The sequence below is a fragment of the Spermophilus citellus genome (genome assembly GCF_964194105.1).
Source record: "Spermophilus citellus genome assembly, chromosome: 11".
NCBI lineage: Eukaryota > Metazoa > Chordata > Mammalia > Rodentia > Sciuridae > Spermophilus > Spermophilus citellus.
In genome coordinates, this window is record NC_138192.1 from 30243977 (window position 1) to 30258357 (window position 14381).

Genomic DNA, 14381 nt, shown 5'->3' on the forward strand with positions numbered 1-14381 from the left:
GCTCGATGTTCAATATCAAGCTGCTTTCGTAAGCCTCTCCCAAATACATAATGCAACAAAAACACCCCCCACTTTCTCACACCTGCCACCCTGCTACCCACCCTAATTGCAAGTCACAAAGAAATAGATTTAAATGAGCTGAGAGACCTTACCAAGCTCTCCTGGGTCAGAGGTGTGTTGCATTTGCTCACCTAGAGGAGCTTGCTTTGCTAATGTACCAGTGCCATAAATTACTCCTGGAGGAAATCACTTTATTATTCATGACTTAAAGGTTCCTGCTGCAAAATGGTGATCTATGTCATGTACTGTTGCATTACCAATTCAATTATTCTTTTGTCACACAAACTCCCTGAGCTGTGGCAAGGGGTGGGACAGGCTCTTCACAGCTGGCAGTGTTCGATGCTGTCCAGGAACAGCTTCTCCAGTCGGCAGCACACTGGAGAATTTATGAAATGACTCTCTGGGAAGATGTCTGCCAATGATGGCAAATTGACGATCACTATCTAAACATTTAGCAACCCTTCAGTTATAATGTGGCCATCTTTAATTTGCCTTTCTTTCTTTCTGTTTGTTTGTTTTTATTTTGCTTTTTAGTTGTAATTTGCCTTTCTTAACTGATAGCATTTCATGTGTTTTGAAATGAATTTGGAGTAATGGGAGAGAACAAATCCTTCCTTACGGAATCTACCCTAATCAAATTCATTTTCTTTTCATTTTCTATTGTCTTAATGCTCTGAAACCAACTTTGCATGAAGTGATAGGCCAAAGTTTTTGAAGAGGTCTTTCCTCCACCCCCCACCTTTTTTTTTATTATAAAGGAAAGACTTCAAGGCTGATAACCTGAGAGAATCATCACAATTTACTGATTTTTTTATATTAGAATAGAAATCAAAAGCTGATATTAGGAACCTCAGGGGCAGGAATTGATCAGGGACAGTATGCTATTTTGCCTATCTATTTGCCATCCCCAACCCCAACTTCACATACACCCTGAGGCCTCCTTTTTAATAGAGCCAAGACCTCTGGAGGAGTAAGTTAACTCGATTCTACAATAGACTAGTTCTCAGCCTGAAATTGAGAGGGAAAGTTTAATACTTACTAGTATCATATCTGTGGGAGGATATATTTAATCCTTAAAGTGGATCCATGAGTAATTAATTCAAATTCGTTGTTGAGAAAATAGACCGTCAAGAGAAATCAACTTACTCAAGATCAGAAAGATCCACCTGTTTTGAGAAGTGTACTCAGCACACCTGTAAAACTAATAATATCATAAATTGTTGGGCTTTCACATAAGTGATTAATTAGTCTATGGTTAAGATAAAGGTGGATCTGTATTTTGTGCCACCTGAAAACATTCCAATTTGAAAACTTGTTTTGGCAAAAATGATGCAAAAATCCTAAACTGAAAATTATGTTCAGGGTCTTGAAAGGAACCCACCAAGTGTGGTACGTTGAAGATTAAGCTTGCGAGTTGTATAGAAAATCTGCCTCGGAAGAAGTGTCGAGAGCAGATAAAAAAATATTTCCAAGTGTAACCCAGGATCCCTTTGGGTCAACCATTACAGTTGTAGGCAGTTCCACCTGCATTATCTCAGCAAAGCCATCTGCTGCTCCATGGCCAATTGCGATGATTTTCCCATGGAAGAATCCAGGCTACACGGTATGTGCATTAAAAAACAGAAGGGTAGTCCTGCCTCCAGAAGCACCCAATAATCTTTGCTGAGGGGTCCAATGTTCCCAATGGAGAAATCTGAATTTTTTGAGAGGAGTTAATAATCCATTCACACAGTCATCCAGCATTTTGGGATTATATTTCAGAGTAACTCCCATTATTGAAGCTCTAAGTCTTTTAAAACAAAATAAACAACAGCAGCAAAAATAAATAAATAAACTTCAAATTATTCAAAACTTCTGCTCTGAATTAATGTAAGCTCTTTAGGAGAGTGGCTTTCAAAATTTTTGGTAAACACACTCAGACAAATAATATATTTTAGGTTATGATTTAGCTATATGCATGAACATGTGTATGTCAGAGTGTGTGGGTATGTTTATACAGTACTAAAATGATACACATTTACATGCACTGAAGTCTAGTAACTTCTATTTTACTCTATTCTAGTTTGTTAAAAATTTCTGATTTAGAACATACAAAATTTTAGGAGAGGCTTAATTTGTAAAAAAATAAACGTCCCCTGCTGTTGGTTGTTGATCACAGAAGCAAATCATATAATCTCCAGGTGTGGAAAGATGAACTACAAACTATCAGCACCAGCAAACTGGTGGCATGAACAATGTGCAGTAGTTTAAGGTCCTCCCTGCCTGGTAACTATTTTTTTCCTGCATTTTCAATCTCACCTTCCTCTGTCTCTATGTCCTTATGTTCTTCCATGGAGGACAATATGCTAGCCTGCATCTGTATAGAATGAAAGTCTTACTTTTGTTCTTTAACTAGGACTTCATTAAGCAGGAGAGGGGATTTGGGACAGACCAGGTCTTGACTACAGCCTGTGAAACACAATCACTTGGGCTGCCACCCAGTCTGTCGGAAAATAAGAAAGACAAGTCTTCACCACACTCATTTCATTTGGTAAACAAAGGCACAAAGGACTGATGAAAGGCTCTGTGCAATGACCTTTCTTGTCAACCAGAAGTAACTGTCAAATATATGCAACTACAGTTGACTAGGTACTGTGCCAGGCACGTTACCCTGACATTCGTGATCAATTTGAAAGGCAGAAATCATTATGCCCATCTGATTTGCTTCTGTCATAAACAATCAGCAGAATGGGAAATTTATTTTTAAAAAATTAAATCTGTCCTAAAATTATGTATGTTCAAAATCTGGAATTTTTAAAGAACAAAAACATTTTAATGAACTAGAATGGAATAAAATAGAAGTTACTAGATTTCAGTGCATGTAAGTATGTATCATTTTAGTACTGTATAAACACACATACACACACACACACACACACACACACACACACACATATATATATATAAAATCTGGTTGTAGCATGTCTGCTTCTGAAAATGTTAAGTGCAATGTTTCATCATCCTTTTCCAAGTAAAACTTGGGATATGGCCCAAGATCTACTCTGAATTTCCTCCTCAGAATCAGAACTAACTCCATACAGGACAAGGTTTACTTTGTCCTTCAACCATGGGCAGGGAATAAAAATATGTCTTATGCATGAACTAATATATTGTTTGTAGTCAAACTAAGTGAACAACTATAAGTGAAAAGCTTATTGAAAGGAACTCCACATATATATACAGATATGTATATATGAGGAAATATTAAAAGTATATTTAACTAACTATATATAATAAATATATAATAAATCATACATATAATTTTATATATAAATGATATTATATGTGTTAATATATTATATAATTTGTATGTGATATAAACATTATGTAAAATTCATCTATAAATAAAATATAATTATATATGTGTAATGATAAATTATATATTATTTATATATCATTTTATATGCTATATAAATTTATTATTATATAATATGCATTATACTGTGTATATAATGTTATTATTTCTTTTATCAGCTGTGGTTCTTGAGTTTGAGGCAATTGGAAAAGTGTCCACAACCATATTATCTCTGGTAAACCTTCTCTCTTTTAATTTTTTTTTTTTTTTTTGGTTTTCTTTGATAACTAGGAAGGCATGCTACATAGTTCTCAGTATGTCTAGTTTTGTTATGATGTTTGTTGGAAAAGAATGGCAACATAATATTTAAGTATTTTTAAAAGTCCCAAGTCCAAGTCCTAAAATATATAGAGAGAAGATATTATTTAAAGAAACAAGTATCTTGATACTTTGCAGGACATCTAGGAGGAGTAAAGGGTGACCTCCCCATTCTCTGTATCTCCACACACATATCATAATAGTGCAAAGAAAGTCCACAGAGGCAGGCTGGCACCTGGCAAATGGGTTGGTCATACAGCCCAGGCAGCTGTGTCTGACAGCTGTATATTCTGTGAAATGGTGACAGTTCCCTACGTATAGCTCTCTATGTATATGAAATATTAATCACGAACACTTTAATCATGAACACTTTAGAAATGGTCAAAATATGGATAAAATGAGATTGGCTCAGGTGTTATTTGAAGGGTTACAGAATTAAAATAAAGGTCTGATTCTTTTTAATTTGAAAATGAAACATATCTCTTCATATGCAGGAGCTATTTAAATGAGGAGGTTAATTGGATTTTGAGAAATACTATTTTTCTCCAATCAAAATAGTTTACCTAATTTTAAGCACTTGGAACACTTGTAGTAATAACATGAGTGTTTGGTCTAGGAGATTAAAGAGAAATAAAAAGACAAAGAGATGGAGCTAACATAGGAAGAAAAATAAGCAGAGAAAGAAACTTGAAGATTAAAAAGCCTTAGGGATATTTGAATCAGTGCAAAAACAGACTTTGAAGGAAGAGAAATGATGATTAAATCATTACATTTTCAAGTTCTAAGCTAGAAAAGTCAAAAGGGTAACAATAAATACACATAGAAAAATATGCAAAGAGTTTTGTTGTATATGTTAATTAAACTAGAATCTACTGGATGTTCATGTTTCCAAGTGCTCTGCTAGATACTAACAGTATTTCTTTTTTTTTATTAATTTTTAAAATTTATATATGACAGCAGAATGCATTACAATTCTTATTACACATATAGAGCACAATTTTCATATCTCTGGTTGTCACATAGTATATTCACTGATTCATGTCTTCATACATGCACTTTTTTTTTTTTTGTCTTTTAAGACCTTTAATCATGTCCATGTTCCCTAAGGTCAGTCCTCAGTTCTTACTTGAAGCTCTTTTAGACCTGAAACTCTTACCCTAGGTCTTTAAGTCAGAGGGGCACCACTAGTAAATGTTTCAAGGGAAACATTTACTTATTCCAACCATTATCACGGGTGGGCACAAGCTGGTGCTCAGCCTCTGGGTCTGGGGCAAATGCCCATGGCTGTGCTGCCGTTAGGTTTCCTGGAGGTAGGATCCCTCAGTCTTCTGAGTGCCAAGGCAGGACCTGGGCATTCCCAGGCCAGACTATTCTGCCCAAGAGCAGCCTCACAGAAGTTCTAAATCTCTTCCAGGTGGTCCTTGTGTACTAAAAAAATATTTTCTCATTGTGCCATGTCCTGAAAAAGATGGAGAAGTACTGAACTAAGAGGACAGTCTTCAGCCACAGGCTTCTCTGCAGAGAATCCCTTCCATATGTGAGAAGCTGGGGGGAGGGGGCTGAAGTGCTTCTCCAGAAACTACATCTGCCCAGTCACCTGTCCATCTGTCCATCCATCTACTCACTCACCATATAATTACTGCTCCCTCATTATGCACCAGATACCATGCTGGTTGCCAGAGATAAAGTGGTGAAGGAGACACCTCACAGGGGCAGATGCGTGGTAGACTGGGAGTAAAGTCCAGGAGCCACACACGGCCAGGATTTAAAGGATGTGTCCAGGTCTGAAACAATATCTACTGCTCCAAAGCTGCCCATTGGGCATGGTCCCTGCTTCCCTTAGAAACCCCACACCATTTGGGGAAAGGACATCCAGTAGACATGTGGCCTGGCCTGAGAAGGTGATGGGAGGTAGAGCTGGCCTCCCTGTGGCCCAAGGTCAGTGGATGATGGAAATGGTCTGGTGGGCCACAGCGAAGACTGGGCGGAGGGCCGAGGGAAGGCTGTGCGGTAAGAGTAGAGCACAGTGCCCGAGGCCGGCTCGAAGAAGAGCAGCTCTTGTGCCTGCAGGTCTAGCAGCACGCCCAGCTGCGCGGGGCACTGCAGCAGCCCCAGGGGCTCGTGCCGCCCGTTGTGCGAGAAGCAGAACTCCTGATCATAGCGGGAGAAGACCCAGGAGTAGGCATTGTGGCCCAGGTGGCAGTCACTACCAGAACCCTTGCGGGACAGCTGGCTTGAGGCCATGCCCACTTTATAGGCACAGCTGTTCTGGACATTCACCATCCAGGCATGGAGCCCCTCCTGGAAGGAGGTGGCAGCCAGAGCATTGGGCCAGTGGTCGAAGCGCTCTGGGCCATCTGCACAGGCCTTGGACTTCTTGGCACTGAAGGTCAGGGTCCTTCGATCATCTGACAATCGCAGAGAGGGGCTGATGGTCTTCTCATCAATGCGGACCTCCTCCATGCCTGAGAGAGACCCAAGAACCGCCGTTGCCCAGAGCTGGGTCAGTAGTGGACTCCAAGTGCACTTCTCATTAAAGTTTAATTTTTCTGATTCCTGGGGATCCAAAATGCCCTCTGCTTCCTCGGTCCTCTCAAAAATCTCCTGCTCCTTTTGAATCAGCTAGAAGTCATCCAGATGGGTGAGCATGTCCACTAGGCTGGTGCGGATGGTGTCGAGCTTCTGCAGAGCCTCGGCCCAGTGTACCCGCTGGGTCAGGATGCTCTGGTGGGCCCGCTCCTCTTCGCCATGCACCTGTTCCAGTAACCGCTGCTCCTCGCTCTCGCACAGACTCCTCACCAGGCTCAACCGCTGGATAACCAGCTCCCGTGCTGAACTGGCCATGCTCACTGCTCTCTGGTTCTTCCCTGACAGGACCTCGGCCATGTACTTGGAGATGCCAGCACTCTGTAACTGCAGCCTCTCACACTGGTCCACGATCTTGTTCCGCAGCTCCTCGGCGCGCTGCTTCGCCTGGCGGATGCGGTGCCCCTCAAAGCGGCAGCCCACCCCGGAGCAGGCGGCGCACACGGGCCGCTGCTGGGAGCCGCAGAACCAGCTGAGATCCTGGCGGTGCTCGGGGCACAGCGGGCCCCTCTCGGACCCCGGTCCGAGCCCCGCCCCAGCCCGGCTCCATCCGCAGACATGGCCCATACATGCACTTTGGATAATAATGTCCATCACATTTCACCATCATTTCTAACCCCTTACCCCCTCCCTTCCCCTCCTACCCCTCTGTCCTATCTAGAATTCCTCTAATCCTCCCATGCTACCCCTCCCTATCCCACTATGAATCAACCTCCTTATATCAAAGAAAACATTCGGCATTTGTTTTTTGGGATTGGCTAACTTCATTTAGCATTATCTTCTGTAATGCCATCTATTTACCTGCAAATGCCATGAATTTGTTCTCTTTTATTGCTGAGTAATATTCCATTGTGTATATATGCCACATTTTTTTATCCATTCATCTATTGAAGGGCATCTAATTGGTTCCACAGTTTAGCTATTGTGAATTGTGCTGCTATAAATATTGATGTGGCTGTGTCCCTGTAGTATGCTGTTTTTAAGTCCTTGGGTATAAACCGAAGAGAGGGATAGCTAGGTCAAATGATTGTTCCATTCACAATTTTCCAAGGAATCTCCATACTGCTTTCCAGATTGGCTGCAACAATTTGCAGTCCCACCAGCAATGTATGAGTGTACCTTTTTCCTTACATCCTTGCCAACACTTATTGTTGCTTGTATTCATAACAGCTGCCATTCTGACTGGAGTGAGATGAAATCTTAGAGTAGTTTTGATTTACATTTCTCTAATTGCTAGAGATGATGAACATTTTTTCATACATTTGTTGAGTGATTGTATATCATCTTCTGAGAAGTGTCTGTTTGGGTCCTTGACCCATTTATTGATTGGATTATTTGTTATTTTGGTGCTTAGCTTTTTGAGTTCTTTATATACTCTAGAAATTAGTGCTCTATCTGATGTGTGAGAGGTAAAGATTTGCTCCCAAGATGTAGGCTCTCTATTCACCTCACAGATTGTTTCTTTTGCTGAGAAAAAACTTTTTAGTTTTAATCCATCTCATTTATTGATTCTTAATTTTAATACTTGTGCCAAAGGAGTCTTATTAAGGAAGTTGGGGCCTAATCCCACATGATAGAGATTAGGGGCTACTTTTTCTTCTATTAGACACAGGGTCTCTGGTTTTATTTCTAAGTCTTTGGTCCATTTTGAGTTAAGTTTTGTGCATGGTAAGAGATAGAGGTTTAATTTCATTTTGTTGCATATGGATTTTTAGTTTTCCCAGTTCCATTTGTTGAAGAGGCTATCTTTTCTCCAATGAATGTTTTTGGCACCTTTGTCTAATATAAGATAATTGTAATTTTGTGGGTTAGTCTCTGTGTCTTCTATTCTGTACCATTGGTTTACCAGTCTGTTTTGGTGCCAATACCATGTTGTTTTTGTTACTGTTGCTCTGTATTAGAGTTTAAGGTCTAGTATAGTGATGCCTCCTGCTTCACTCTTCCTGATAAGGATTGCTTTGGCTATTCTGGGTCTCTTATTTTGCCAAATGAATTTCATGGCTGCTTTATGGTCATTTTGATAATATTAATTCTGCCTATCTAAGAGCAAGGTAGATCTTTCCATCTTCTAAGGTCTTTGATTTCTTTCTTTAAGGTTCTGTAATTTTCATTATATAGATCTTTCATCTCTTTTGTTAAGTTTATTCCCAAATATTTTATTTTTTTTGAGGCTATTGTAAATGGGGTAGTTTTCCTTATTTCCCTTTCTGAGGATTTGTCACTGATATACAGAAATGCCTTTGATTTATGGGTGTTAATATTATATCCTGCTACTTTGCTGAATTCATTTACTAGTTTTAAAAGTCTTCTCGTGGAACTTTTAGGGTGTACATATAGAATCATATATATCATCAGCAAATAGTGCCTATTTGAGTTCTTCTTTTCCTCTGTGTATCCCTTTAATTTCTCTCATCTGTCTAATTGCTCTGACCAGTGTTTCAAGAACTATGTTAAATAGAAGTGGTGAAAGAGGATATCCTTGTCTTGTTTCAGTTTTTAGAGGGAATGCTTTCAATTTTTCTCTATTTAGAATGATGTTGGCCTGGGGCTTAGCATAGATAGCCTTTATGATGTTGAGATATGTTTCTGTTATCCCTAGTTTTTCTAGTGTTTTGAACATGAAGGGGTGCTGTGTTTTGTCAAATGCTTTTTCTGCATCTATTGAGATGAGCATCTGATTCTTATCTTTGAATCTATTATAGTGATGAATTACATTTATTGATTTCCATATGTTGAACCAACCTTGCATCCCTGGGATGAATCCCACTTGATCATAGTGCATGATCTTTGTGATATGTTTTTGTATTTGATTTGCCAGAATTTTATTGAGAATTTTGCCTCTATGTTCATTAGAAATATTGGTCTGAAGTTTTCTTTTTTTGATCTGTCTTTGACTAGTTCTGATAATGGCCTCATAGAATGAGTTTGGAAGTGCTGCCTCTTTTTCTATTTCCTGAAATAAATTGAAGAGTATTGATATTAGTTCTTTAGGTCTTGTAGAACTCAGTTGTATATCCATCTGGTCCCGGGCTTTTCTTGGTAGGTAAGTTTCTGATGGCATCTTCTATTTCATTACTTGAAATTGATCTGTTTAAATTGTGTATATCATCCTGATTCAATTTGGGCAAATTATATGACTCTATAAATTTGTTGATGCCTTTGATATGTTCTATTTTATTGGAGTACAAGTTTTCAAAATAATTTCTAATTTTCTTCTGTATTTCTGTGGTATCTGTTGTGATATTTCTTTTTTCATCATGTATGTTAGTAATTTGAGTTTTTTTCTTTCCTGTTCATTAGCATGGTAAGGGTCTGTCAATTTTATTGATTTTTTTCTAAAATGAACTTTTTGTTCTGTCAATTTTTTAATTGTTTCTTCTGTTTCAATTTCATTGATTTCAGCTCTGATTTTAGTTATTTCCTGTCCTCTACTGCTTTTGTTATAGATTTGTTCTTCTTTTTCTAGGGCTTTGAGATGTAATGTTAAGTCATTTATTTGTTGACTTTTTCTTCTTTTAAGGCATTAACACCATACAATGAACTTTCCTCTTAGAACTGCTTTCATAATGTCCCAGAGATTTCAATATGTTGTGTCTGTGTTCTCAATCACCTCTAAAATTTTTAAAATCTCCTCCTTGGTGTCTTTTGCATCCCATTGTTCATCCAATAAAATATTATTTAGTCTCCAGGTGTTGGAGTAGCTTTTATTTCTTATTTTATCATTGATTTCTAATTTCATTCCATTATGATCTGATAGAATGTGGGGTAATATCTCTACTTTTTTTAATATTTGCTAAGAGTTGCTTTGTGGCATAGTATATGGTCTATTTTAGAGAAGGATCCATGTGCTGCTAAGAAGAAATTTCATCCTTATTGGAGGATGAAATATTCTCTATATGTCAGTTTAGTCTAAGTTATTGATTGTTTTATTGAGTTCTATAGTTTCTTTGTTCAGCTTTTGTTTGGAAGATCTATCTGGTGATGAAAAAGGTGTGTTAAAATCACCCAAAATTATTCTGTTGTGGTCTATTTGACTCTTGAACTTGAGAAGAGTGTGTTTGATGAATGTAGATGCTCCATTGTTTGGGCATATATATTTATGATTATTAAGTCTTGTTGGTGTATGGTTCTCTTGAGCAATATGTAGTGTCCTTTTTTATCCATTTTGATTGATGTTAGCTTGAAGTCTACTTTATTTGATATAAGAATGGAAACCCCTGCTTGCTTCCACAGTCCATGTGAATGGTATGATTTTTCCCAACCCTTCACCTTCAGTCTGTATGTCTTTTCCTATTGAATGAGTCTCTTAGAGGCAGTATATTGTTGGGTCTTTTTATTATTATGGTTATTTAATCTACTAGTCTATGTCTTTTGATTGGTGAGTTGAGGCCATTAACAATCAGGGTTATTATTGAGACATGATTTGTATTCCCAGCCATTTTTGTCTATTTTTGGTATTTAATGTGACTTGATTTCTGCTATGATTATGTTTTCTTTTAGTGTAATCCTTCCCTCTGCTGATTTTCATCATTGTTTTTATTTTCTCTTCTTAGAATATTTGCTGAGGATGTTCTGTAGTGCAGGCTTTCTCACTGTAAATTCTTTTAACTTTTGTTCATCATGGAAGGTTTTTATTTCACCATCAAATTTAAAGCTTAGTTTTGCTGGATATAAGATTCTTGGTTGACATCCATTTTCTTTCAGAGTTTGGTATGTATTGTTCTATGATCTCCTGGCTTTGAGGGTCTGCGTTGAAAAATTTGCTGAGATATGAATTGGTCTCCCCCTATATGTGATCTCTTGTGGCTTTTAAGATTTTATCCTTATTCTGTTTGCTAGGTATTTTCATTATAATTTGCCTTGGTGTGGATCTGTTGTAATTTTGTACATTTGGTGTCCTGTAAGCCTCTTGTATTTGGTTTTCCAATTCATTCTTCATGCTTGGAAAATTCCTGATATTATCTCATTGAAGAGATTGTGCATTCTTTTGGTTTGAAACTCTGAGCCTTCCTCTATCCCAATAACTCCTAGATTTGGTCTTTTGATGCTGTCCCATAATTCTTGGATGTTCTGTTCATGATTTCTTACTATTGTCATTGTGTGGTCAACTTTATTTTCCAGATTGTATACTTTGTCTTCATTTTATCTGACGTTCTTTCTTCCAAGTGGTTTAGTCTGTTGGTTATGCTCTCTATTGAGTTTTTTAATTTGGTTTATTATTTCTTTCATTTCAAGGATTTCTGACTGATTTTTCTTCAGAGTCTCTCTCTCTTTCTTGAAGTAATATTTTGCTACCTCTATTTGCTTTCTTATCTCGGTTGGAGTTGTCAATTTTTGTCTGTATTTGCTCATTTAGGTCATTCTTTAATTCACAGATCATTTTAATCATGAACCTTCTGAACTCCTTCTCTGACATTTCATCAACTTCACTGTCCATAGGTTCTGTTATTGTAGTATCCTGGTTTGTTTGGGGCACTTTCCTCCCTGTTTTTTCATGTTGTCTATGTGTCTTCCTTTCTTGCAGTGTGGATCTGAGATATTACAGTTTCTTCCCTATATTCTTGTAGTACCCATGCAGATTATCTGTACCTCACCTTGATGTTGGGCTTCCAGACCTGCTGGTGTCCCTCAATGTATGCTACTGCAACTAAAGGTGGTGGCGGCAATAGCCAAGGTAACTTGAGATAATAGTTGAGGTGCCCCAAGATGGAAGCAATGTCTTACAGAGATGGGGCTGAAAGAGTGGGCCTCACACTCTCTTTGGGATGCCTACTCTGAGATGCAGCTGCTTCTAGGCCCTGTCATCAAAAAGTTAGGGGCTACTGCGTGGGGAAGGGTTCAGTGATGACTTCAGTGTCCCAAGATGGAAGTGGGTTAGGCTTAGGCTACTAAGTGTGGGGGATTGCAACCTGAACCTACCCTGGACCTGGGTCTTGCACAAGTCGGTGTGGGCAGATCTGGGTGGGGCCTGGGCTCTGTTGTAGTCTGCTGGTTGGAAGGGATGGTCCTGTGCCAGAGGCTGGACTCTGGTGGGTGCCTGCAGGTGGAGGGGATGGGCCTACTGTGAGCCTGGGTCTTATGCAGGCTGGTGTGAGTGTGATACTGACAATATTTAAATGAAATACCTGGTCTAAGGATCACATGAATGAATTCTCTCATCTAGTGAGGAGATGAATTAAAGAAAAAAAGCTATATAAATGCAATATGCTAAATCCTTAAAAAGATGTATGTAAAATTCCATTGGAACAGTATCCTAGTTATCAATTTTCTCAACTTCACAATTGAGTCCTTTATAATAACTGTTTGGAATTCAGTTCTCACTGGATTTCACATGTTCCTGCATGTCCCAGTCTTCCCAGAGAAGAAGCATGGTGGATTAGTAGATAGCCTTAGAAGCTAGAGATAATGTATCCTTCTAGAATGATGTAGAAGTATACTTTCCTGAAGGAAAGCCTTCCTCCCCTCACCAGAGATATCTCGCTTGCATTTCAGTATGAGACATGCCTTTTCATTCCTTCTCCGGGGGGAGAATTACTGACATTTCAGGGTCGGGTAGTTGGACATCTCTCTACACAGGGTGGGATGGGCAGATGTGTAAGCAGAATCTTCACAGCTCAGCATCCTCATTTTGAGGTTCCTCTTCTGAGCTGTAAGTATCGCATTATGTGTGCACTAACATCCTGCTCTCATTGTGTCCCCGTGGACATGACAGCACAGAAAACCTGGATAAGATACTGTCCTGGCTGCTGTTTTCCTGTGAATAATAAACCATTTGTTTCTGGTTTCTCTGACCCAAGAATCTTGAGGTCTCATGCACATACACAAATGTGCACATGTGCACACAGGGGTCAGGCTATGCATGTAGGTGTCCACCTGTCTATCATTGGCCAACTGTATATTCATTTTATTCACTGTTAAGAGAAGCTTATCATTGGGAGTTCATGTTAGTCAGAGCTTGGTCACTAGACAAAACACCTCAGAAAAACAACTTAAAGGAGGAAACATTTACTCTGGCTTGTGATTTCTGAGATTTCAGTTTTTGATCAGCTGGCCCCTTGGCTATGGGCCTGTGCTGAGGCAGAGCATCAAAGTGGAGAGGGTGAGTGCAGCTGTTCATCTCGTGGCAGCTGGAAAGCAGAGAGCAAGAGAGAGAAAGGTACTGGCTACAAGATATCCTCTTATTGTACATAATCCTAGTGATCTATTTCCTCCCATTCAGCCCCAACTCCTAATGGATCCATCACCTACCAATAATACTAGCAAATTATGAACCCATTAGTGGGTTACCATTGATGTGATAAGAGCTTTCATGATCCAATCACTTACCAAAAGCCCCACCTCCTACTGTGGGGACCAAGTATACAGCACATGCGACTTTGGAGGACATTGCAGATCCAAACCATAGCAGGGTTGAATTGTGCCTCCTCCCAAGTTCATATTCTGAAGTCTTAAGGCCAGTACCTCAGCATGTGACCCTATTTGGAAATAATTATAGCAGATATAATTTGTTAAGATGGGGCCATTATGATGGGTTCTAGTCCAATATGACTGGTGTTCTTATAAAAAAAAAAAAAAAGAGGACATATGGACACAAAATCTAAGAGCTAAAATCTAAGAGCTAAAATCTAAGAGCTAGTTACAAGGTGGCTATTTTTCTTTTATTTTGTTGACTTTATAACCAGGAATAAAGAAATGCAAAATTGCTGCTAGGAGCCACAAGCAAATATACGATGTATGGCACCTTTGGTTGTAAAGTGACCTGACGCCAGCTAGCCACTGAGATGATTATGTTAAGATTTACATTCATATGGAAATTGGACTCCCGCTGTTCACCTTGGCCTGCTACCGGACTCATGTTACGGACTCATGTTACCAGACTCTTGGAGAGTTCCCATTGGTTGGGGAAGGATAGTAGGAGGAAATTTCGGGGGAGGTCCGGGGGACCCCGGGTTCCGGGAGACGCGCGGTTCCGGCAGACGCCCGCGTGGGAAGACCAGGTTTTGGCTTGCCGGCGGCGGCTTTTTCAAAATAAAGTTTTGTTCCTGCTTGAGTGGCTCGTGATTCTGTGCCCAGCCAAGACTGC

At 39.3% G+C, this 14381-nt stretch overlaps 1 pseudogene across 1 annotated transcript; it reads right to left on the reverse strand.

The window, feature by feature from the left end:
• Positions 1–5240: 5240 nt before the first annotated feature.
• On the reverse strand, positions 5241–6858 carry LOC308630470 (B box and SPRY domain-containing protein-like; annotated as a pseudogene). Its single transcript has one exon. The product of its transcript is annotated as a B box and SPRY domain-containing protein-like (transcript).
• Positions 6859–14381: the final 7523 nt, after the last annotated feature.